A 26,919-nucleotide genomic window follows, 5' to 3' on the forward strand; every position below is an offset into this window, starting at 1 on the left:
TATTAAGCCACAAGTATGTAATAATTAACACATGTAACTGTACAAAGAGTAAATTTATGTTCCCAGCCTTCTGAGAAACTTTCAAGAAGCTGCTAATAGATACGGTGCCGATGTGTGCTACGTATACTGAGAAGCATCTCTATGAAAACAAAAAGAGGAAAAATCTAAATCTATTGGGTAGAGAACATACGAGGTTATATTCCACCACATTCTCCGATCCACGTATGTGACAGGTAAACAAAATGAACCTCAGTTCTAGAATTTTTCCTAATAAAACTGCATTACATTTTGACATATGAGACAATGTAGATGGCAAATCATTTGATGGGCAGATTGGATACTTATCCTGTACCCCTTATGTGGGCAGCTTAGGGGTATGTACCCTCTGTGTACAAGGACTGCAGAGCTCATACTCACGGATCCAACGTTACAAGTTTGGAAGCAGCGTTAGTCATTCTATGTCTGTGCGGCATATGAATGAACATTGCGCAGTGACCTCTCTAAACATCGCTCTGCGGTTTTAATTTCCCATCTGGCAATCACCCCTGCCTCTTCCCCGTTACCACTTCCACGCACAGGTGCCCCTCGTACAGCACTGGTAGCATAAGCGCCAGGTTCACGCCAAGCACACGTCACCGACACTTGCACCCATGTTTTTACACATTTGCTATTCGGCATCAATAAAATTTTAAAAACCTCTAATACCACAGAGACAACTCTCCGCCTCAAGTACAAGAAAACAAAAAGGTTTTGGTTAAGCGGTGCAATCGCACGGAGCCAATAACGAGTGGTTCACTAGTGCCGGAGATCGTCATTAACATCATCCGTTATTTGCACCTGTCCCTGACCGCCCGCAAATAATGCGGCTTCCTCAGACGTATATCCGTCTTTTCCCACCCTGCATCCATTCACGACTGCGCTAACATGTCCCTACTGCCCTTGGCTTTCGTTATAACATCCCCATCTCACCTCTCCGGGTAAGTCTCATGAACACCAATGACATCTCCATTCTATATACCATAAAATACAATAACCAGTATTCCAGTAGAAGGAGAATGGGCTCTATAGTAGATAACAAATATCACAAAATTTTTTTGCATTGTGCAATTAGTTGAACGGTTCAATTATTAGTACTTTGATCAAATCTTTAGAAACAGGCATTCGATATCTCCGGCTGAGTGAAACCACAAACAATCCACCGCTCACTTCTCCGTGTGGCGTCACAACGCACATTAAGGGAATTTTTTCCATACTACTTAACATCACCCTTGTAACGGAGTTAATGTGCATTTAAATAACTGTGTGGACAATGGAGAGGGTGATTGTTACTTCCTGTGATAATTAAACAAGTGGTCTTGGCAGATCTCCATTGCATTCCCTATGTGTGGTGGCTGCTTTTCTCCAGTGTCACTTATGGAAAATGAAACACAATAAATTTCTCCAATGCTGGTGGATGGAGAGGATACAAGGAGCAGCGATACGGTGCATTTCTGGCTACTAGTCCACGGACTACGGACACTATAGTAATTCACAGAGTAGTCATCATCATCATCATTTATTAGATATAACACCACTAATTCTGCAGCGCTGTACAGAGTACATTCACATCAGTCCCTGCCCCATTGGAGCTTACAATCAAAATCCCCTAACATACACACACAGGCACAAAGACTAAGTGCAATTTTAATAGCAGCCAATTAACCTACCAGTATGTTTTTGGAGTGTGGGAGGAAACCGGAGCACCCGGAGGACACCCATGCAAACACGGGGAGAACATACAAACTCCTCACAGATAAGGCCATGATCGGGAATCAAACTCATGACCCCAGTGATGTAAGGCAGAAGTGCTAACCACTAAGCCACCGTGCTGCCCCTGTCTCCAGTCTATGGGAAATTATTCAGGTAATTATATAATGTAAACATTTAAAGGAGCTCAAAGCTGCTAGTAAAAGGTAATAGTACAGAGCCCCCCACTCTAGCCGGGGCCCCGGGGTCTGCTCCATACAGCCGTCTTCCCCAGAGCCTCTCGGTTTCTCCTGCAGCCCCGGCCGAAAGCTGGGAGGAATGGGGGACCAATCACAAGACACAACCAACAGATTGCAGCTTGTGATTGGTTCTCCCGCTCACACACCCCCTTCCATTGCCATTTAAAAGTGGTTAACAAAATGAATTTGCCTGATCTATATTGCCTGTTTTACATTTGAGCTGCAGGGGGACAAAATTAAAATGTGCGGACAGATTTGGAGCTGGAAGGGGGGCATGTTGTTGCTACATGCATTATCCATGTGCGAAATTACATCCTATAGCGGAATTTGCTCTAAACACTAAATGAGGGCAAACACTTGTTTTTTGAATAAGTAATGTTTATAATAAACAGGAGCATAATTCCTGTTTATAAATAGAATATATTGTTCCTAGACGACATATACCAGTCCAAGGCAATCTCTCCAACCCCAGTGACTTGCCAGCTGTTGTGGAACTACAAATCCCAGCACACGGTTCCAGTTTCTGTCCTACCTCAGTTCAAAGAAAATCCACCCCCACTGTACAAAGGTCACGTTACATTATACGGTACTGATAACCCAGACAGGGATCTCCACACCAAACACACATGCAAAGTCTTCATTTCAACTTGTTATGTTGTCTAGATTTGCTTTAATGGAAAATATACTTTCTATTAGTAGTATTTATTGCCAAAAAGTGTAGGGGGTGTGGCCACATTACCAAAGGGGCGTGGTCACACCGCTGGGGAGGCCGCCCAGCGTAGGCGACCCCTAGCCCCCCCTGCCCTCAAAAGACTCATTCATTGCCACATGCACCCTCTGCAGACCAGCAATGAACAGGAGATACATCGCATGTTCCACCAACGTGGACAGGGCTCTCAAATCGGGATATTCCGTAGCGCTTTACAATTGGGGACAAATATAGTAAACTAATAAACAAACTGGGTGAAACAGACAAAGAGGTGAGAAGGCCCTGCTCGCAAGCTTACAATCTATGGGACAATGGGAGATTGATACATGAGGTTAAGTCTACATTTTGCAATTCGGCCCAGCCAGACTGCAAAGGTAAAAGTGACTCATAAGCTAAATGAACCCGTCACACAACAATGTTGGTCAGGGGGTAGTTGTCTTTTGTGAAATTGTGTAACAGGTGGTAATAGGGTAAAGTAGTGAGGTTAAAAGGGTGGTTGAGGAATATTATAAGCTTGTCTGAAGAGGTAGGTTTTCAGAGAACGCTTGAAAGTTTGTAGACCAGATGAGAGTCTTATTGTGCGAGGGAGAGAATTCATAAAGTGGGTGCAGCCCAAAACAAGTCCTGTAACCGGGAATGGGAGGATGTAATGAGGGTGGATGAGAGACGCAGATCTTGTGTAGAACGGAGTTGCCGAGTTGGGAGATACTTTGAGACAAGAGAGGAGATGTATGTTGGTGCAGCTTTGTTGATGGCCTTGTAGGTAAGTAAAAGTATTTTATATTGGATTCGGTAGAAAACAGGCAGCCAGTGTAGAGACATACAGAGTGATTCAACAGAGGAATAATGATTTGCAAGGAAAATCAGTCTTGCCGCAGCGTGCAAAATAGATTGTAGGGGTTTGAGTCTGTTTTGAGGAAGACCAGTAAGGAGGGAATTGCAATAGTCAATGCGGGAGATGATAAGTGCATGAATTAAGGTTTTTGCAGTGTCTTGCGTGAGATATGTGCGAATTCTGGAAATGTACTTTAGTGGGGGTCTGTGTTGTCTATACCGAGCAACATTTATAAACCCAGCGTGGCTGATGGAACTGGGTGTGTTCTGCAATATTGGGGGTCGTTATGGATATTAGCCCATCACAGTGTCCTGCACAAATTTTATGCCAACCTATGAAACAACACTCAGTGCAACCCTTAGCAAACGTCTCTAGGACACAGCGCAGATTCTACACTACCTGGGGGGCGGGTGGTAATTTTGCCCGAGTTCTCTGCTGAAAAATCCCCACGCAGACACCAACGTTACACTACAAGCGGAGTAGTGCACAGCTTAAGCGATATTCATATTTCACACCACCATGCAAGGACTGCAAAATGCGTAAGAAGTAACAACAACACACAAAATGCAATAAAATTAGGAAAACCGCTCAGGGTGGTCCTAAAGAGGTAGCGGGGTGGATCTTTTCTTTCCAGTCTGCGCCTCCCTAGGTGGGTCTGCAAACCCCTCAGACTCAGTGTGTGCATCATGAAATGAGCTGGTTAGCCCTGGATATGACCCTATTACTGTCCTCTACAACCTATCACTACTTATCCAGGTTTATCACCAGTCCCAGGATCGCAGCGCAGTACTGGAGAGAGCAGAGGTTAGACAGACACGTTTAAACCACACTGATAGCAGTGCTTAATGCCTGTTTTGTGTTCTCACAGCGCTGCGTGGGAAAGAGCCCGGGGTGACACATCAACCTGTTTTGCAATGACGCTACCATGAGTTGCTGCTATGTTTCTACATGAAGTTCTGCCATTTAACCGCTGGAAATCACTTCACTGCCTGGGCTGCAAGTCGAGACAGAAATCTGCTGATCCGTGCCAATATACAGACCGTGAGAAAAATACCAACCTGCACTCCAGATCTGTGCAGGGTTATATAAATATCACGTGCGAACAGCTGCATGACACAGGCTCGCAGCAGGCCAGGGGTGATACAAACCTACAAATATCACATTAACTCATGTGCTTCCGTTACAACACGCGGCAATCTGAGGATTTAGGGGACGATCGCTGGCGTTAGCCGCCATCGGTGGGAAGTTGCCTTACAAGAGAAGGCCTATTTAACATGTACCGATGCAACAACGCTTCTGTTCTCGCCAACTCAGGATGGCGACAACGGATTCACATAATTAAAAGATGCTTTATTTTCTGCATAAGGTGTTTTAAATGAATCGTATAGAATATATATATATTTTTTTTAAATAAATGTGGTCTATTTTCAGACTATTTCTTCTACAATAGTCGCACTGAAAGCCCAAATCTGCAAAGACTGTCCCGGTGAGTTGGTCAGTTAACCCTTACACAATAATACCGTGACCAGGGCGTTATCTTTGGGGTACAGGATGTCACCCACTATCTTCCTCCAACATGAGACGACTACAGAACATAATACAAAGCTCCGGTCCCGGTTTTACCAGGAGAAGCCGTCAACTCACCCCCATACACAGTTATCTCTCTGGCACAATCATCCGTGTAGAATTTTGCACTGGACCCCGCAGTCCCTCAGGCGCCATTTTTCACCAAATCTAGGCTCAGGGAAACCAATAGTCACGGTCGCAACTTGGGCTGTGCGATAGGTGCCCCCGCCAGGGCGCAACGCAATGCTGAAGGGGGGCGCAGTCTATGAATATTTTAAGTTCAATTGGTTAAAATTAAGGGCTAGATGGCCGACATATTTGTTTCTCGCCCCAGGAGCTAAAATTTTAAACGGCGGCCGTTAAGTAACTCTGCGACAATGTATTTTCGTGGATTTTTCCTTGCTCCCCATAGAAGTGCGGAGGATACTGAGCAATATTCAGGTAGCGGACATTACCGTGATGTCCAGGGGTACATCACAGGGACTTGTATTACCCCCTTAATCTCCCTTCTACCAGGACAGACTGAACAAGTTTAGATCATACTCTTCTCTTCATAGGAAACTGCTGGGGAGTTATGTCCAGACATGTCCCAGGAACACAACCTGTTACACAAAGCTCTTTACATGCAAGCGAAATTCCCTGCAAATCCTCCAAACAATTAGGAATTATTCTCCGCTGGTCTATGTGGGAGCCGGATGTTCCTATGTGACATATAACCCACATTTTCATATGTTGGGTAATTTTACCTAAATTACACTGAGTAAAGTGTTTCACCAGACAAATAAAGACATTTTATTACATACCTAGTTAGTTATGTAGCTAGCCATACACACCTCCCAACAGTTCACCTTCTGCAAATTGGAATAGGGGTCGCATCCCGCATGGGCGTGGTCACGTCGCACTGGCGGCATGTTATTTCCCCCGGGGGCTTGTCAAGAGCTTATGAAGCGCTAGGCCATACTTGCCAACTTTTCCTAGTTGACTTCAGGGAGATCCGAGGGGAGGTGGGCGTGCAGGGGTGGGGCTTGACGAATTGCACCATTTTGGTCTCGCCCCTTAACCGATTGTCACAATTTTGACGTGATATTTGCATAATTAAGCCCCGCCCTGCCACTTATCTACTGAGGGGTTGAGAACCGGGTGGCTGCCCTGCTCTTCCGGGACCCTGGGAGGTCTCTCAGAAATGTGGAAGTCTCCGGGAAAGTAGTCAACTATGCGTTAAAGAAAAGCAGCTAATGAATCTCTAGAGACTGAAGTGTCTTTTACATTTCTGTCTCCATTACTGAAGTCATGTTGTCTTACCTGTCAGTCTTTGATTAAATCTTGGTCTCCATGAAAATGGCCACCTCCATAGGCATCAATACATGGACATAGGACACAGTTTGTGAACTGTGTCATCATGCGACAGATGGCGAAGCCAACTACATCTTGTACTGGCTCAGCATCAGGGAGAATGCCAGACTCTTCAGGGAGTGAGGGAGATCACCCCTATTTCAGGGAGTCTCCCTGACATTCATCATCATCATTTATTTATATAGTGCCAACATATTCTGTAGCGCTTTACAATTGGGGACAAACACAGTAAACTAATAAACAAACTGGGTAAAACAGACAACGAGGTGAGAAGGCCCTGCTCGCAAGCTTACAATCTATGGGAGTTGGGGAGTATGCGCTAGGCCACCCACCCAAAACCACCTCCCTGCCTCCCGTGAAAGCTCCTCTGTATTCCTGCCCCCACCAGTGACTGATGTGCGCTGGTCCCAGTCACCGCTGCTGCGCAGAGCGCCAGAACACGCGTTCTTGGCGGTCTGGACAAAGTCCTTGCTGTCGGGATGCAGGGCAGTCGGGCAGTATGCCTACGCACTGGTAAACTTGTGGCCAGATTATGCCTGCTGGACCAACAGCGCAGTGGGCGTGGCCTAAAAATTAACCTGACGTCTAATGATCAGCCAATTAAAAATTGATCAGGCTAGTATCAGACATATTAGCAAATCCAGTCGGAAAATGACAACTGTCGTCCAGCGTGCACCCAGTTATTTTACAACCACAATTTACTTCCTAATGATTAATTAGAGGAGTGTATAGTGAGAGAGGCGATGGCGTATGGTATCACAGGCCAGCGCAGATTAAACTGGTAGAATTAATATTACTGCACATGGAATAGGCTTATTCTCTGAAACTTTACTAGTCTCCCAATACTAAACACACCCGTTCCCCGACAGACCTAACACAGAACGCAGCAATGTTTCTGGGGTACACTCTGCACACATTCGGACACGTGGACAATTCTCGCTAAGGGCTTATGAGCTCCGATTAGTACAAGCTGAACCAGTGACTGTGAAATGACAGATTGCTAATCTATCAGACCAGAAGCAGTTACTGTGCTTCGTTGCAACATTCTGTGTCAGGTATATACACACAATATTATATTGACACGACTTAGATGGAAGTAATGCTACAATGTATCCTTTGCTATTTTGTAAACATAACCTTCTATGTGCAAACACAAGATAAATGGCTATTATGACATGTAGGTAGTTTATTTTCTGAATCAAGGCTACATAAAATAACAAACATTTACTGTAGCACTATTAACGCTGGGAAAATTCTGCCCTGTGATTGCCCCATGAATAAAGGAGGGGGGGGGGGGGGGGGTAATTCTTTTATCTTCCTGCCAGATGTTGTTGTAACGTGAATCCAGCTACAAGGTATTTGCCATTCCTGTAGCTGGCTGAACCACGGTGGTTGGAAAGAGAGGGAAATCGTCCTGCGAGGCGCCTGACGTGACCTGTGATATTCCACCTGCCCGCGCTGCCACTTGGAGACGCTGACAATAGGGTGTGAGAGATGAATGTGTCAGGGTAATACAGAGACTGCTGCAGGCATGAATGAACATGTATGTTTAAATAATGTGCAATGCTGATATCCAACATCTGATGGCTCAGAGACAGTCCTGATTTTAACTATAAGGATCCCTGTCTTACAGGACTCATTCCTCTGGTATATAATGGCAGCAACACGTTAATAACAATTATTCCATTATAATACACACTGGGGTCCTGAGTCATTAAGGAAAAAAAGGGAGTAAATGTTCTCCGGAACAAACCATATTACAATACAAGGGGTGCAAATTAGTTTATTATTTTGCACATTAGATAAATACTGGCTGCATTTTCATGTAGCACACAAATACTTGATAGCTTTATTTTTACACTGAACTTTAAAGTTGATCTAGGACATGTCCTACCCCAACTATAAATCTGTCCCTAAATTTTAAATTTACCTCCCCCTCCAATGCAACATGGTTTTGCCCAGGTGCAAATTTACTCCTTTTTATGCTCTGCTCTCTTTAATGACTCAGACCCTGGATGTTAATAAAAGCTTTCTGGGATTATACAGATCCCGTGAGCTGTCTTTCATCGTCCTGGTAAATGCATAAAAAGTGCATTTCTCTGATAAGTGTATAGTTCAACATTTAAGTAGGAAACAAGATATACAATTTTTTTTTTCCTTTTTTCATCTAAAAGTTTGCGATTTATTTTTTGTACTCTTATTGGTTTTTCTTTATTTTATTTAAAAATGTTACTCTGTAGTTGTAAGTAGTCTACAGTGCATCCGATTATAATTTCTTGTCATATAGGTTCAATTTTTACGAGCCACTGAGATTAGAGCCATCGGTAATTGCCGACAATTACCCACTAATGCATCTCTCACCATGCGTGGGTGGGGGGTGCCCTGGGGCCCCCCATGGCTGACCCAACCCCCCTTTCTTACCTAATATGTAATGGGGGAGGGGTGTCAGCTTCTACCTTGGGAGTGTGGCGGTGGGCTGTGACATCATAGCTAAGCGCCACACTCCCTGCCCATAACAAAGATGGAGGAAGAGGAGCAGGTAAGTAGTGTGCCCCTTCGTGTCAGCACTTGGTGCTTAGTGTGCGGGTACCCCGGTAACAATCAAGAGATGACTTGACAACCCCCCTACACTCCGTTTATGGATCCTTTGCCAGGCAGCGGTAAAGGAGATCCCCCTGCAGGATTAGATCATTCTGTAGGAGCTACAACAACATTTTACAAGGGCAAAGTCTGATCAGCTCACAGAGACATGGCAGAACTGTGATTCTGTACTCTTAAATAAAAGCACAATGTAAGTGGACGTGTGGCACATAGTTATAGTCATTAGTAAATCATAGTTACTACTAATATCTGACATGCGCAATGCGATTTTACGCAAAATACATCACATATTGGCATTAACGTTCCTTAATGAATCCGGACCAATATGCGGTCAGTATTCTATGCCTATTGGTAACGTGTGCGGCAATCGCTGCCTTGACTTAAGATCTCATTATAAATGATCACATTGTAACTGTCTCAGTTGTACATCGATGCGATCACACAGAAATACAGCTATTTACTTGGAAACAAAAGGGAATTGTTACATGTGTCACCCTTTAAAAATGAACCTGAAATATCCCTGTACTGTAGGTTCTTGGAGCTCATATAGTTACCTGTGAGTAAGAACTGGCCTGGTCCAGTCTGCTTTATTGTTGTGTATATATAAACACAGAAACTTTACAGAGCTTAAATCTGTCTTGTAAAATGTATTGTGTTTAAATACAAGTTTAACAACTTTCTCCCCTAGAATGCTGAAGGTTTAGACCTAAAACACACAGTGACAGAACTGCCCCAATAAAACTACGTTATAGATGGTAACAAATAGACTTGTTGGTTTGTTACCTAAATAATCTGGATCATTTCATGGTGACCGTAAAATGTTTATACATCTGCAATGTGGTTCAGCAGGTAAATGTACAGACTGATACTGACAGCGGGGAGCTTGCGGGTGATTGGAATCCCAGTGACAGCTCCCTCTGACCTTGTACAAATCTCTCACACAACATAAATGTTTAATATTAACTCAGTGTGGAAAACTGTAACTTTATGTATTCAGAAAATGTATTACATGCACAGTAAGTATTGATGTGCCCCATGTGCACAGCGAGGGACGCCACTAATAGATCACTGTCTTCATCTCTTTATGTCATACTAATAATCTCACTGCGCAAAAAAATAAATCTCATTTCTTCTCTGGAAAATGAGGCACAGACTCACATCAGTAAAAATGTCCTCACATCACCCATCTGCTCCCTCTGCAGCTCCTGCACCCATTTGGGACTGTATGGACCCCTCCCCGGGCGGGGGAGGGGGTATACAGGGGGTCTAGGCACAGTTGCACAAATCAAGCTGCGGACAACTATTTGTAACAGATCCCCTGTATGTGTCACTGCTGTGATGGCCGTTTATGAAGCATAAGAACAAGCAAAATAATACTGAGTGACAATCAGTCATCACTTAAGCTGTTTACACACCTATGTGATCTTGTTTCAGATGCAATTTCTGTAATGATTTCACCAACGACTGAAAGTCCCGATGAGCAGCAGATTCCTGTGTACACATCTACATGATTTACTGTCAGATCTGTGATCTTCATCTCTCATAACTATCTGCTGAGAAGATGGTGACTCTGTACACTGTACAGATATCTGCCTACACTGCTGGTGGTGAGTGCGTGCACACTGCCATATTACCCGACATCGTTCCATCGTAGATTATCAATTTTAGGAAGTTTATAGAACCAAATCAACAAATGTGATGTGTTTTGGTACAATAACACATGATGGTGGGAGCGTACACACTAACGCAATATGTGAAACAACGGTTGTGAATCGTGTGACCTGCAGGATAATTGCATCAGTGTTTACCCAGCTTTATATTTAGGGACAAATCCAGCTAAAGGGAGCAAATCTGCACTTGGACAAATTGTGCTGTGATGTCAGTAGTGTAGGGCACATACCGGCTCCATGTAACACACACGTATCGGGCAGCTTTACTTTTACACTGTGATTTAGAGTTGAGCTAGGACACGCCCCCTCCCAAATCTGCATTTTACACGATTTCACCGAAGTGTAAAATTGTTCCTTACCACTAACTGTAAGTGGGGTTCTCTGGCTTTATAAACAGAGAATACAGACAACTGACACACAGTCAGTACTGAGAAGCAGCTGTGAATATAACTGCTCCTTAAGACAAATAGGTATCAATCACCTATACAGTAAATATATATTTAAACATAAAACACTGAAGTAAATAAACATTCACTGTGAGCTACAGTGTAACAATATTTCTACATACTCCTTACTCATAACACATTATATATATATATATATATATATATATATATATATATATATATATATATATACTGAATATAAAACCACCTGACCAGTGGAAATTATTCTGCATTCATCAGATCTCATCTAATTATTTCCCTTACGGTGATTGGTGGAACACAGCGGTGAGGGGACGGGGCAGAAACAAATCTATACTTTATTTTATGCAATTTCTTTTCTTCTCAACAGAAGTTCTGTATTTTGGGGATGATTTAGAGTTAGAAATAATTCCAGGCACAGGGTGCAAAGGAGCAGATGAAATTTTTGTTTTTCGTGTAGGAAAAATACTGTGTTATTTTGTATAAAGCACAAATACTGGGCAGGATAATTACTCTGCAGTTTAGAGTTGAGCTAGTGCACGACACCTCCCAACTCTAAATCTGTCCGCACATTATAAATATGCCCCCGCTCCCCCATAGCTGGACGTACACTAAATCAGGCGCTACGTGAATTAAGCTGCATAATACGGAAAAGTCCGCTCTAGTGATACCAGCAGATTCTCCATGACAGATTCCAATGCAAATCTCCTCTGGTCCTCGGGGCAGTCCCATGAAATCATTCAGCCTGCTTAATGTAACGAAATTATCTTTCTACCTAATCAACGCTGATTTTATGTTTTATGTTCTATACACCGCAGGAATACAACCTGCGTCTATATCTAGTACTTCTGCTGGATATATATATATATATATATATATATATACGCACACAGACACGTATAAATCTATATTATCTGCACGGAGAATGTGTTTATTCTGTATCTATAATGTGCAGGAGTCATGTTTGAAAGTGACCCTCCTAAGCTGATATGAATGATACAATTAATGCCTATGTTGCTGACCTTCTATATTGCAATTAAACACACGGCCCCTACGTCTGAGAGATGCTTTAGATGTTATTGGTTTGCAAGATAATCCCCATTTTCCCCAAAAACCCCAAAGGCATCGCCCGGACTCCGATAGATGGAAAGACGCAGAAGAATCGTTTTACTGAATGAGTATTGGAAGATCAAGTGATAATAAAGATTATAGATTGGATAAAAGCTATTTTTCTGTAAGATGACCCAGTGATCACTTCCATGACAATGCGGTCCCCTTTCCTCAGCCGCCCCCTGATGCAGATCAGATAGTTGTGTGTCAGAAGCCGCCATATCAGCCGGTCGTCATCTTCACCAACGTTAGAGGAGCTGTAATACCGGTGTGCAGAACAAATACGGGATCCCCACCAGAACCCAACCCAATGCCAAGAGATCTTTGAGGTCATCATGAGAGTTTAAGGGACTTGTGTCTTGGTTTCAGGTAAAAGGGGATCCCAGAGGGACCCTCTTGTTGCCGTACATGAGAGGCAGCAACTCCCCGAAACTAGCGTTGCATTATAACATCCGCAGTCCGCTGGTCCGTGACGTACGACAGCCCCAGGTCAATGCACAGTGTGGCAGATCTTTTTACGTAAATCCAAAGCAAAAATAATAAGTCAGAACGAAAAAAAGAAGTTTGATGGTTCATCTCTTGCAAAAGATAATTATAAAACACCAAAAAAGCCAAAAATACACAGAGAACAAAAAGCAAATATAAAATGACCATAAAACCAGGCGCAGTTGTGTGGTTGTAAATTCATCTATTTCCTGGAGGTACGAAGCGGAGATCCGGCTTCTCGGTGCAGCTGGTTACAGACAGTCTCCGGTGTCCTCCATCCAGGTCTGTGTGAGGATGAGGATGCTGAGCTCACATAGAAGAACAAGTGATCGTTGCAGAACACAGTCACACAGTGACAGCCACTGATGTAAGAGTGACAGAGCCAGGGCACCGGGAATCTGGCTTTACCTGTATGGCTGGTTGTCAGAATGTAACATAAACACATGCTTAAGGCATGAACACCATCCATTGGCTCATATAACCCACAGGTCACATGCATGGACCAGAGACGTAGGCTGAGAATATTATCTGTCAATCCAGTCTGCATCCAGCTACAGCTACTGAATGATGCAACTGACACAATACAGGGATACAATAGGGATCATTTACTGATTGCTTCCATTGCATATACACCACAATAGGCTTCAGTGTCTGGCTCCCACTAGACAGATAAAAGCTAACGCTGGTTGCTGTTGTCCAGTGCAAAATTACTAATAAATGCATTAAAGGATAATTAGAAATTGTAGACATCCTCTCTCACTCCCGCCGTTCCGGACTTTATCTCAAAACAGGCAGCGTACCAAACACACGTTACCAACCGGAGAGAGCGGAACGGCAGCGGGGGCCTACTGGGGTAACTAGGACCGGGTTTTAATTTCAATATTCTGCTAAAAACGGAATCTTTTGAGGGGAATCATCCTTAATTGATTCGTCCCGCAACCACTGAGCGCAAGAATTTCACGCAAGATACGCAAACTGGCATAGTACTCACTTTGGATCAATCCATCAATGACAGTATTGGAGTTTGTTAGACTACTTGCGGGGACTTGAGACAGTTTCCTCAGTGTTGTCAAAATGCATCAACATGCAGTAACATTTTGTAGATTAAACGGCAGGAAAAAGTAGGTTCATTTTGTATACATTTATAATATTTAAACAATAGGTAGATGGGAATGATATATATCACAGTGCTTTATGTACTATTTGGGGGAAAGTCAGAGGAGAGGTAGAAACATTTCTCGGATAATACTGGCTGCAGACACAGACACGCTAAGGACGGTTTCTCCCAGAATCCTCTGCAGCAGTTGAACAGATTACTGCCGCTCAGTGTAATCTGGGGAGTGGGGGCTCTGCCATATTCACATTTAGTCATTAATTTGTTCTTTTAAAAACTGTCAGCAAAACTGCTGAAGCCAAGAAAAGAGAAGACAGATACGTCGTAGATGCACTTTGCGAAACAGGTGCCGATCTCAATTAAATACACGAAAACAAAAAGGACATGAATCACCTGGACGTGTCCCGGCATTATTCTGTTTACATACAGATCTCTTTGTATTAGTCACTGTAGGGAGAAGAGTCGTGGGAACGCTTTTCGAAAAAACTTAAACAGGTTAAAACCTGAAGTCGTCTTAATCCAGTTTCTGGTGATGCAAGAAAAATGATTATTCCTTGGCTTATTTACACAGTATCACTGACGTGATTTCATCGTGATGAAGCAGAGAACTCCCCCCCCCCCCCCCCCTCTGTCCTTATACTGGAGAGGAGATTTATCCAGCTGGAGTACAACAGATTAAACCACGTTCTCCTACCACAACCTACTCTATAATACAGCAAACAATATATAGTCACATTATAGAAATAAAATATCAACGGCAATAATTAATATCATGTCTAGTCACAGCCATATAAAGGTGAATTATGTTTTCTGGACCATTACTCCGAAATCTTGGGAGATTTCAAATCAGGACCATGGAAGCATGCGGTACCTGTTAGCAGGACACGTCTGCTGACTGTCCTGGGATGGGGACTAAAGTCCTTTATTGGACAGGTTGGACGACATGCTGCAGGCTGCACAGATAGGGCCTGATTCATTAAGGAGTGTATCTGACGATTATGTCAGATAATACACACAATTACTCTGCCCATGGCCAGAACCGGACCGTACGCCACAGTACGCAGCAGCGCCCGATTCATCTTCGAGCGCAAAGGACACTTGCTACAGCCTTTGATTTCAGGGAGGGAGCGGGGTGGAGAAGGGGCGTTTGCCCGTAGTTAATGTACAGTAAGGCTGTGCCAAACTCGAGCGCACGCAGCAGCTTCTGATTCAAGATCTGGGCATCTCTAAGGTTCTTGTTTTTCAGCCGCATCTCTTGCTCCAGTTACAGGTCTGGTGTAAGCGCCGATTACTAGTGATGACGGCTGTGTATACAGCTAGGACATGTGTTTCAGGAGCAACTGTAACAATGTATTGTATTTACAGTAGACAATTATCATCATAATACATGTATTACTTTTTAATGACTATCTTATTAATAGGTGACATTGATTAGGTTTTTTTTCTGTGCGTTCCATTGTGACTTTTTATCCCACATAAGTATTGGACGTATCCTGTAGTGTCTGTTAGAGCAGAGCGGACTTAGACCCATATTCATCACCAGAGGTATCTTCACATCCGCTCCTTGTTGAATTTGGGTGGTACATATACCCGATTTTCAGACGTTTTAAAAAGAGGGCACATTGGGCCTGAGTCCTTAAGGAGCGTATCCCGCGTACTCGTGCTTATCGTCAGCACGTAATACATGGCGCATGCTCAGAACCGGACGCTACGCGATAGAGCGCAGCCACATCCAAGTCACCTCCGAGCGCAAAGACATTTACTACAGGATACAAATTAGGGAAGTGAACAGGTCGGGTAATGGGCGGATTCCCATAGGCAATATACAGTAAGGGCGTTCCTGGCCACGTTCAAGTTAAACTCAGGTGCAGGCAGATGAACGCTGGCTTTGTGCCGTATCTGCTGCTCCAATTGGGGGCTAGATTCAGCTACGAATACTAGTGCTGACGGCTGAGTGTGTATGCTATAACATGTGTTTGTAATCACAAGCAAGTGTAAAAATTTATTTTATATACAGTAGCCGTTAAGGACAGCCCAATAAATGTTTTTTTAAAAGAGGGGTATAGTAATATCTATAATTTCTAATATTTTGTCCTTATTATGCACCCAAAGAGATATATGGGGTGGATTTTATGTCCTAAGCATCCCACGCGTTTCCTGGGTTTTCATTTATAGATCATGGGCTCCACACTAGAATAGCTTTTATGAAAAAAACTCAGTCAGGTCCACAATTGGCTATATTATTAGGTGAATCTAGGCATTTGCCAAAGGTGGCAATGGTCAGAGGACGCTTAAAATTCTGAATAAGTGACACAATATCACTCATCCAGTGATTGTAATGCCCCAGAAACGGAGAGCCGTCAGCTGATTACATGTGAAACTCCTGTGCCCCATTTCGGTGTGACCCTGGGAGTGTGGAGCTTGGCTATGATGTAACAGGAACCGCGGATGCCACCACCAGCTCCCGCTTGCCGAGGTTAGAAGCAGCGTGGTGGGAGGAGCAACAACCAAGGCAGATTGCAAGCAGGGCATTGGGTAGGCACCCAGGGCAAGCTCCAAGGCTTGTGCCAGTCAATCACGGAGCTCTGCACAATTAGAAGAAGTGGGCGGCTTTATGTCTTCATTCATTAGGGTGAGCAATAACATGATATATATTCTGATCAAATAGGCACATTAAAGAAAAGATACGAGTTTTCATTTTGTAACGCAGACACAGAAATATGTCGATAACTGTCAGGAAATTCAGTCCATTCTCATCAACATAAGATTATATATTTTACTTTTAGAGATTTGTTTCAAATATTGTACAAAATATTCTATATTTTTCGGTAACATATCTTGTACCCAACCACCTCCGCCCCCCAAAGCTATCTCCAACATATAGGATGACCTGGGAAGGGTGGTGTAGTGATAGTCCCAGCTCACCACACTCTGTAGATGCTGAGGCTGCATACAATGTAAATGCACCAGGATATTGTACATTTATTATCCTTTACATCTCTAAAGTGTTGCTTACATTAATATTTAGCTCCCCAGCTGCAAACTCCCCCTGTAAATTGTTCTTCAACTCTATTTCAACCAATGTATACCCCCCCCCCCCTTCGCCAGGGCCACCACCAATATTTCTGTGGAGATAGGTCTCACCTTTTCCACAACTGAGAAATCGTGACCTATTGGAAAGGGGGCGATTTTATTTTGGAATGTTGTGAGATGTGCCCACAGGACGTGGCACGGGGGGGGCGGCCAGGAACTAATCGCTACTGGTGACATTTCCTTGTTTACTAAGCTTGTGGTACATGGGATATTAGTACATTGTACACCAGGATCTCAGCAGTTCCGTGTTGTAGGATAGTGAAGCGTATGCGGAACACACACAGAAACGGGAAATAGATTTCCGCACAACGCGTTAGATTTAAATTGTACAGTTTCCTCTATCAAATGATTTGAGTAAAAAATGAGCGTTGTTACAGAGCCGCCCTCCAACCTGCCCTTACAGTTCTGACCTGTTGCTGGGGTAAGATTTGATGAAATTATTATTAGTTTACTGTAATAAATCGATCTATTGTTGGTTTTGGTGAGAGCCCCTGTAAAGACATTGAAACTTCCATGTTCCAAAACATAGATGTTGCTGCTCCCACATTTAGTGCAGGAGCAGAGAACGTGATCAGGATCTTCTTATTGGCCGATGTAACAACACTATCAGTACCAGCAGCCTTAGACTGGCCGCCAACACTCAGCAGCCACTGATCGCTGGACTTCCCAACTAGAATCCTTATCAGAACCCATCTGGGCTCAGTCTCAGGCTAGAGATGACATAAGACCTCTCCCAGGTGTTACCACCAACCTCCGGTACTGATGACACATGAGGGAATCACCCATCAACCAGCCACTATAAGGACCTGCTCAGTGCACTCCTCAGAGCCTGAGTATCAACTGTGTCCAACATGGATACTCCCTCTCCAGGACTATACTAGGAAGTACAGCATCAGTTAGTGTTTCTTCAACTCCTGTGCCCAGTCTCCCCAACAGCAGAACACCGTACCCGCATGTCCGTCTGCGGTGATCTCCGCAGAGTACTCCGCTACTTTCCCAGATGGAACAACTGCACTGGGCCACGATCTGGGTCCATATCCTCTTGCGGGACCCTTGGTGAAGTCTGGTGGGGGTCTTAGACTCCTCACCAGTGTGCTTGATTGTGCCAATCCTGTCTGCTACCTATTGTCATCTGTGTGTGTACTCCGCTACACCTGCTGTCTACCTCTGTTCTACAGGGTCACTGCCATATACTCCGCTGTTTCCATTTGTTTATTACATACTATGTGCTGTTCAAACAGTGCCGACTGCTCCGTGTACCTCATTACATGCTACTCTCCGTTCAGTGCCAACACATCCATGGTGCTCAGGCAGTGCCTACAAGCCCCGTGTACTCCGTTGCACGCTACCAAACCCCCCACACTCCGTGTACCCAGCTGTACCCTCAGCATTGTGCCTAAAGTGTGTAACACCCCCGTGTATTCCGGGGGGACAACCTCTCTTTGTATCACATCCAAACATAATGTGGTGTGTTCCCCCGTAGATACAAAATGACAACTTCTCACACCAACCAATAGGAAGAGACCAATACGTAGCAGAACTGACACTTGGCAAGTGCTCTAGAGGCAAATGTTTCAAACTGAATTATAGACTGTGCACGACTGGTTAAAAAAACAATCGTGTGCATGTTATAAGGATATTTTGTAGAAGGTGTGTTGGAATTAGTTGAATCTTTTTTTTAAAAAAAATAACATATTGCTAAATTCCTAGAACTAATATGCAGATAAAGCAGACACCAAAGGAACTAATCTCTAACTTTCCCAGAGAGGCAAAAATGAACAACCACCTTCCAAACAATGGGATAAGGAAAAAGACGAGTTATTTGTAAAACAATCTTTGTGCAAAAGCCTATTACATGGATTCTACCATTATAGTTTGTCCCCAGGAGAACTGTCCCATTAGAGTCTATAAAGTATATTTAATATTATGTGGATACAATGCTGATGATGTGTAGGTAATCCGCTCTCTAAGCTGTGCTGCAGAATACCTAGGATGGCGTCACAAGGGCTAAATGGCAGCGTTAATGTTTGTGACACAACACAGAGGCCTATCAGAAAGGTTTGTGCACAGGTCCATTCATTAGATTAGTTTTATATTAGGCGTCAGAGAGCGTTTAGTAAGCTTTAAACACTTTGATCACTTGATAGCATTGCCAATGTGTACAGCCTTTAGGAATTAGTTTTCATTTTCTGCTATGATAAACTGGAGGTGGATATCTGTGTGTAACTGACCACAGTTGTCCTCGCAGTAGGTACATCTGCAGATAGAATTTGCTGTAATAAATCGATCTATTGCTTGTTTTGGTGAGCGGCCCTGTGTAGATCCTGCAAGTTCCGAGTTCATGCTGCTTCTGTATTTAGGAGTGTCACCTTCCTGGAGTTTTTATTCCTGCAGTCTTAGACATCCATGGCCTACCTCCAACAATCAGCAGGCCAATTATGGTGGCAGTAACATTTGTGACACAACGCAAAGGCCTATCAGAAAGTGTGTGTATACAGGTCCATTCATTCATGTATATTAGTAAGCTTTGTTGATGCCCATTAAACACTCTGGGCCTGATTCATTAAGGAAAGTAAGGCAAATAAACGAGTAAGATTGCTCCTAGACTAAACCATGTTACAACACAAGGGGTGCAAATTAATTTATTATTTTGCATATAAGATAATTACTGGCTGCTTTTCCATATAGCACACAAATACTTGTTAGCTTATTTGTACACTGACATTAAAAGTTGATCTAGGACATGTCCTACCCCAACTATACATCTGTCCCCACATTTTCAATTTACCTCCCCCTCCAATGCAACATGGTTTGCCAAGGTGCAAAGTTACTCATGCGCTTGATTTTATTGCCCATGTGTACACCCTATGACAAACCGTGCTGGTGTCAGAGACGGGTGTTGAGCTGAAGGTGGATATCTGTGTGTAATTGACTACAGTTGTCCTCGCAGAAGGTAGAGCTGCAGATGGAATTTGCTTTCGGCTGACTTCACGTTCCCCAGTGTTTCTGGCAGTTCGGTTGCCCCAAGGTCAGGAGAAGGGGAATGTGTCAGGTCTGGTTCTTGGGAACGAGGAGGGGGCTTTTCCAGCAGGGTGAAATCTTTGCCAGATTCCCATGGAAGAATATAACTGGGATGTGAAACATGACATCCCGAGGTACAGGTCTTGTGAGCAGCGATGGGGCAGCTCTGTTATATACCACCCCGTTCTCCCTCTGTTTGTTTAGCGAGGGTGAGACTCTGAGTTTATCACGAGTCAGCGGGCGTAGAACAGCTGTTTCGTCTTACAAACCTCTTACAAATGTCTATTTTCATACATGATGTCTGGACTGTGTTTATGTTAAGAGAAAATATATCCTATTTATAAGGAGGGATTATTTCAATGTATTTTTCAACAAATATTCAGTAAAACATAAGGTCAGAAGTCATTCTGTACAGACATTATTTCTCTACCTATTAATACAAAAAGGAGGGCTTCTGTTCCATTGTGGAGGCAGAATATAGACCATAGAGGTAACGGTTAGGCTACTGCACGCTGACGTACGAGAGGCGTCTTTATGACGCAAGCAGAAATGACAATAAAAATGCATTCGACGCGCATTTTAATATAAGATTTAGAGATAGTTTCCATTTGTGTCAAACGCATTGAAATGGAACAAGAAAAAAAAAGCAAATAGATACATACGGTCTAACTTGGAACAATGGTTTTTACTTTCATGCGTTTAACTTGTGCTAAAAATGCACATAGAGCACATAATTCTAATGCCAGAGGCTACTAAACAACGACAGCGCCCAAACTGTCATCTTAAAATTTGAGAGTCCAGACTTCGGTCTTTTCAAACTCGCTTGACACCGGCTCACAAGTAGATACATGAAAGTTGTTTTTGTAATCTATATACATTAATCTAACATTTACAAATCGTTTTCATTTACGTCACACATTGTTGAGCAAGATGGAGCCAGTGACTTAGAGTATGCAAAAAAAACAATTGGTGTACCACGTTACCACGGCACAGGGGCTGTTTTTGGCTAACCAGAGCTCAAGCACACCTGCCTGCATTGCAAATGGTACAATCAAGACAATTTAATCCACATCCTCAATCCACCCAAACCACGTCCATTTTCAATGAGGCTATATCTGGTTTCCGGTACTCCAAGCTCCTTTCAGTCCCTGGGAATCATGAAAAACGGGGTCTTAATGACAAGCAAGTACCATTTATCTTGTGGATGAAGTCCAGGTGGTATATTTAATAAACGGCAGGTTTGAAAAAGTGGAGATGTTGCCTATAGCAACCAATCAGATTCTAGTTATCATATATTTAGTGCATTCTACAAAATAACAGCTAGAATCTGATTGGTTGTCATAGGCAACATCTCCCCTTTTTCAAATCCACAGTTTAGTAAATAGACCCCTTAAGTCCACTTTGGCCAAACCTCTCCAATTTCCATCTGACCCACATTTACACCACAAACATGCCTTGGTTACCCCCAGGCTGATAATTACCCCACTCAGTTATAAACCAAATTCATCAACTGTGATTCTATAATTTTGAGGTATCTGGATGTCTCTTGGGGGGGGTCAGACCCTGTGTGGGTTATGAAATATTGATGGATGACGTTTGGGATTTCACATTAGGTCTCAGGTTTGAACAGATCTTCAGACACACAACACAGAACATTGTATTCAAATTGGTCATTTTCTGGACATTTATAAACCGTTCCATTGGCCAGACCCAATCCAGAATACCGGATTCACACGATCTAGACCTTCCAGTTTGTGTATCAGCAATTTAGTAATTTTGTGCATTTTTCTCTTCTTAGATGTTTTTTCATAGAGAAACACAGATGGGAAGAATTCATTGTGTTTCCATAATCGTGAGGTAAATACAAGGATGGATCTAAGAACTCTATAGATGGATTCTACACCCCAACGTACAATGTGTGATGGCTTCGCCTCGGAAAACATACAGGTATCGGAGCAGACTAAGAAGTTGTATCAGCGAGAGCCAAGTATGGAACTTGTGGGGAAACTACGAATGAGGAGGATTGTTCCAAAGAACCAAACCCCAAACATTCGTAAATAAAGAAAACAAAAGCGTTGAGTGCAGCAGCCCTGGGGTTAGGGCGACACTCCCACCAGGATAATTACCACATTGTGCTGCCAAACACTCATTGTTCAGGTTATTACTCCTCTGTGAAGTAACAGAGTAATGCTTATTGTCCTCTCTCCCCGCTGCTGTAATAGTGTTACCTGGGGGAACAGTATCTGAAAACACAGCCGACAGGAACAGTTTTGTTGTACAGACGTTCTGAAGGTATTTTAAAAGACAATTCACCTTTTGAAAAAATAACCTGAAATTTCTCTTTAAAAACCGTAGTACCTGTCCTTGGTGCACCTGACTGATGGGTGGGCATATCCTGGGAGCACCTTCACTATTTTGGGGTAGGGGGGGGGTCTTTCAACGCTAGAGGGCCCCAGAAGGAATTGAGGTCCTGATGTGCACAACTTGCAGCAGAACAACACAATGTTAGACTAGGACCCCCATTGCTTCATGCTGCCGCTGGTTAAAAATGATTCGCTATTTACCTTATCATGCAACATAAAAGTGTGGAACAGTATTTCAGCCTACATACCTGTATAATACACTTTCCAGTAGCTCAATCCCACAGCATGAAATACTATGTAGCACTATTGCTTCTCTTCTGCAAAAAATAAAATAAAAACATTTAATACATTTATTATCCACAGGTGTTTATATGCAGGTACAAAGCAAACAAATAAAACCCATTCTCTTCTATATCTCAGCACCCATTTTCATTTATACTTGTGTCTGCGTGCGTTTTGATGCTGCGCATTTTTTTTCATGTTCTCGTCAATGGCCCATTCATTTCAATGGAGTCGTGCACTACAAACAGAACCTCCAATGAAACGAATGGGTTGTTGACAATTCATCACAGACTTGTTCATTTTTTTTATTCTCTCCACATCAATATATATTCAATTAACCTCGATTTATGTGTGAAGAAGTAACGAAGTACTTGGGAATTCCCTCACCGCCAGCCAATCCGATCACAGCTAGCATTTAAAATCACTCGTGAATGGCTGAGCGATTAAGGGGAGTCCCAGTCAATTCAGTTCTCAGTCAGTCCGGAACGGGACTCCTAGCAGAGCAGATTGCACGAGGGTTACAAGGAGAAGATCTCTTGGAATATAAATAAAGTGGGTAATTTTCATTTAAAATTTATTTTACATTCAGGAGTGTTATTAAACCTTTTTTTATACCATTTTAGTATAATGGAGACAGTCTTATGGAGGCACATATCACCCGCGGCTATAACATGTGAGCAGCGTAGCGTTTTGTGCGTTTTCACACACGGTTAGGGCTCGTGTTTGTTTTAAGCAAATGCAACGTCAGGTGGTTGATGGGCCTAAAAAAATATTATAATTTATGTAAAGCTGAACTTGATGGACCTGCGGCCTGTTCAGTCCATGCAACGGTGTTACAAAATAAGGTAATTCTGTTATATTTGTGTGTAGTTTTTCTCATGTGGCCACGTTTTACTCTGGTGTCTTTAGGCATCTGTAAGAGAGCGTTGCACTATTATATCACATCATATATAATAAGCGTTCTGTGACAGCGCCTGCTCGTATATAATGTAGTTCTATTACAAAACGTTTGTATCGGGGCCTTTGGACATTTGTCCTAAAACTCTGCTGCCAATGTGAACGTGTCTGACACGGGACCATGTCTCCTGCTGATACCCAGAATAAAGAAGAGAGGGGTTTGTCTCTGATGTTAGAACAATGAGCTCTGGGACGTGACGAGCAGCTTCACACCAGCAGAGGCTGCTCACGTCCTAGCACCGGGCTCCCTCCTCTTACAACCTGTTAATAATCTCATCAGATAATGTAAATTGCCCTCGTCTCGTGTCTAACATCTGACCGGAGTGTGCTGTGCGCTGGCACGTTAGAGGCACTAAGCCAGCGCTCAGTATCACTTCTCCTTCTGCGTCAGAGGTCACTCAAGTCTCACGCTCGCCTATAAAACGTGACCATGGACCACAGTACAGGCCGACGAAGCCACAAAGGAATCAGACAAGAGCGCGTTTTGCGACGTTGCGTCCGGTAAGCGAGTGTGCCCCAGAAATGCGCTTGGTATATAAACAGACAAATTAAAAGGAAGTACAGTTCACAGTTTGTGGAGCCGCCTTCGTTTACGTTGACATATAACTAAGAGACCCCACAACTAGGGCTGACTGACATTCATTTCCCAGGCCTCTCACACAGAATAGGCCCTTCTGATACAACTGACCTATTTTTTCATGCTCTTATTTTCTTCGAAAAAGAGGCAAGAAAGGCAACAATTTTTGGAAAGACAAAATAATTTAGAAAAAGCGAGTTGAGGGAAACAAATCCATTGTATCAACTGGACCAATCACCAAAGGCCTATCATTGAGAGCGATGAATTACTAATTTGGCAGCGACAGAGTTAAAATATCAAAGTCTGGGATTTGAAAGACTCGTCACCAGCAGCCATATGGACAGTCTAGGACATAAGGGGTCTACATTGTCCTCTCAAAGGAGTCAAAAACCAGCCACTTATGTCTCCCATTTGAGGTTTCGCTAAACACCATCATTACCAGCCTTCAGATATTAGCCATTTGCAGTGAGGTCTAATTACTAAGTGTACACAACTGGTGCACTAATTACACAAGTCCCAGATGTTTCGCTGAGCGCTGAAATGTGGTTCTGTAGAGTACTCGTTCCTCCACTCAGTGATGTCCAGTGTAGAGGACACCGGGGCGGAGGTGATAGGATAGAAACAGATTAATAGAGGCCAGAGAGGCTGTTTATTTAAATAAGAGAATTTCTAGAAGAAACTGAAGGGAGGAGGACGGAGAGGGAACAGAAGGAAAAAGATTTGTACAGAACCAGTGATGGATTCCAGTATTGTTTGGTCCCTGTGTATGAATTAATGTTCCAGCTACAGGAGAACTTATAAGATAATTTTAGAAATCATTGTCACTATTTTTTTCTTTGGTGTAAAATAAAATACTAGTGAAAGCCACGAAGAAAAGACACGAGAGCACAGCCGTACGTGACTGAAGAGACAGCCGCGTTACAGGCTAATCAATTTTCACTATAACTTCTACAAAGGAAAAGTAGAAGTGTTGCTCGTAACAACCAATCAGATTAAAGCTATAATTTTCTAAAATGTTTCGGATAAATGATAGCTAGAAGTCTGACTAATTCTACCCCTAAGGGTAACTTAGTAATTGCAAAATATATGGTCTTGCATCACGTTTATGTTGTGCAGATAAAGCTTATGGGCTAGATTTACTAAGCTGCGGGTTTGAAAAAGTAGGGATGTTACCTATAGCAACCAATCAGATTCTAGCTGTCATTTATTTAGTACCTTCTACAAAATGATAGCTAGAATCTGATTGGTTGCTATAGGCAACATCCCCACTTTTTCAAACCCGCCGTTTAGTAAATCTAACCCTATGTGTCAGCCCGGGACACATTCTGCCTTTTAAAGCTGTCCGTTATAATGAGGAATAACACTATTTGTGCTACAGTGTAGCTCAACCGGAAAATGTGACTAGTGAAAATTCCTGCCAACTTTTACTTTGCGACCAGGTCCTACATTCATTTAAAGCTGCACCACATGAAAATATTTTAATAATATGTCTCTTCCCCCTGTCCGAAAACAGGGGAGGGGGGGGACCAATCACAAGCCACAATCAGATAAAAAGAGCGTCAGACAGTTACTCAACAAACACAGGGCAGAAGAGTATCAACAATAGCAAGACAGTCAGGGATACGCCGATGGCCTTGTAGCGCAATCACTCGCCATGTGCACAGAGAGGGCACTCAGCTTTGATGCCCTTAACCTGGCATGTAAATCAAGAGTCTGTGCAACACAAAAGTAAAAGCCTTCTCTATCGCCAGAACAGGAGGGTTACTTAAATGGTGAAGGACGTTTACAGCCGTGCCCCAGGTCCGGCCAGCCGCCTATGGCGACTTTATTACTAGCGACTCTCGTTATTACCATCCGCACTCTCTCCAACAATTGTTATTTCACTACTTTATGCATCCGTTGTTCCCAACACCTCTTAGATTGTCAGCTCATTTGGTCAGGACAATCTTTCCCTTTGTCTCAGCTCACTGTACGCTCAATATACAGCACTTTGTAAATCCAGGATATTATTAATAATAATAATACTAATGAGAACAGTTGGATTAAAAAATGGCCTATCAGGAAATACAGTGCAAAAAAATAAGGAATACTCATACGATGCCTCCCAGCACACACAGGGTTAATACCGCCTTCCGCAGCACCTGTCACGGTAACACACGCCTAAAGGTGTATCCCACTGGTAACGCACAGACTTCCCTGCATTCTTTTAATCTACACTCCTAATAATGACGTGAAGTGATTTATTGCAGGCCGAACAAGAAAGTCTCTCTCTGAAGCCATTTACCGTGTTTACACCCCGATTAAAATCATATTAAATAGGAGAATATCAAAGGCTAGCGAAGTACAAAGATCTAAGACAAAGATGTAACGGCGCAGAGGGATTACCAACGTGCGTCTCTGCTACAGGGATAAAAGCGGAGCACCCAGCCAGATTTCCATTTCTATCTAGGTTTGAAAATAATATTTTTAGATAATTTATTTTAAAGTTGGCACTAAGTTGTAGGTTTTTTTTGTGCCTATTTGTCCATATTTAGTTGCTTCTCGATTTAAAATAAATATATATTTTTGTAGGCTGGTATCTGTCCGTCTATTCCAGTATATTTTTAATCACTGGAGACCAATGACTCACTTTTTCCAAGCACAACGTTAACACAATCCTAATAAAGTTTTCCTGCTGAAACACTGTTGAAGTGGTCAATAAGGGAACGCAAAAATGTTGCAATTAAAAAAATATGTAGACGATTGATGGTCAAACTTTTAGTGAGTCACATC

The 26,919-nt window shown here is 43.0% G+C and overlaps 1 protein-coding gene across 1 annotated transcript in view; it reads right to left on the reverse strand.

Annotated features, from left to right (window-relative positions):
• The window catches only part of EGFL7 (EGF like domain multiple 7), a 132,754-nt gene that overhangs the window by 92,498 nt on the left and 13,337 nt on the right, over nucleotides 1-26,919 (reverse strand). The window contains exon 2 of the mRNA XM_075185744.1: nucleotides 22,580-22,648. The gene's annotated coding sequence lies outside the window, so the exon portion shown is untranslated. The remainder of the gene's footprint in view (nucleotides 1-22,579; nucleotides 22,649-26,919) is intronic.

This window comes from Mixophyes fleayi, chromosome 9 (genome assembly GCF_038048845.1).
Source record: "Mixophyes fleayi isolate aMixFle1 chromosome 9, aMixFle1.hap1, whole genome shotgun sequence".
Lineage (NCBI taxonomy): Eukaryota > Metazoa > Chordata > Amphibia > Anura > Limnodynastidae > Mixophyes > Mixophyes fleayi.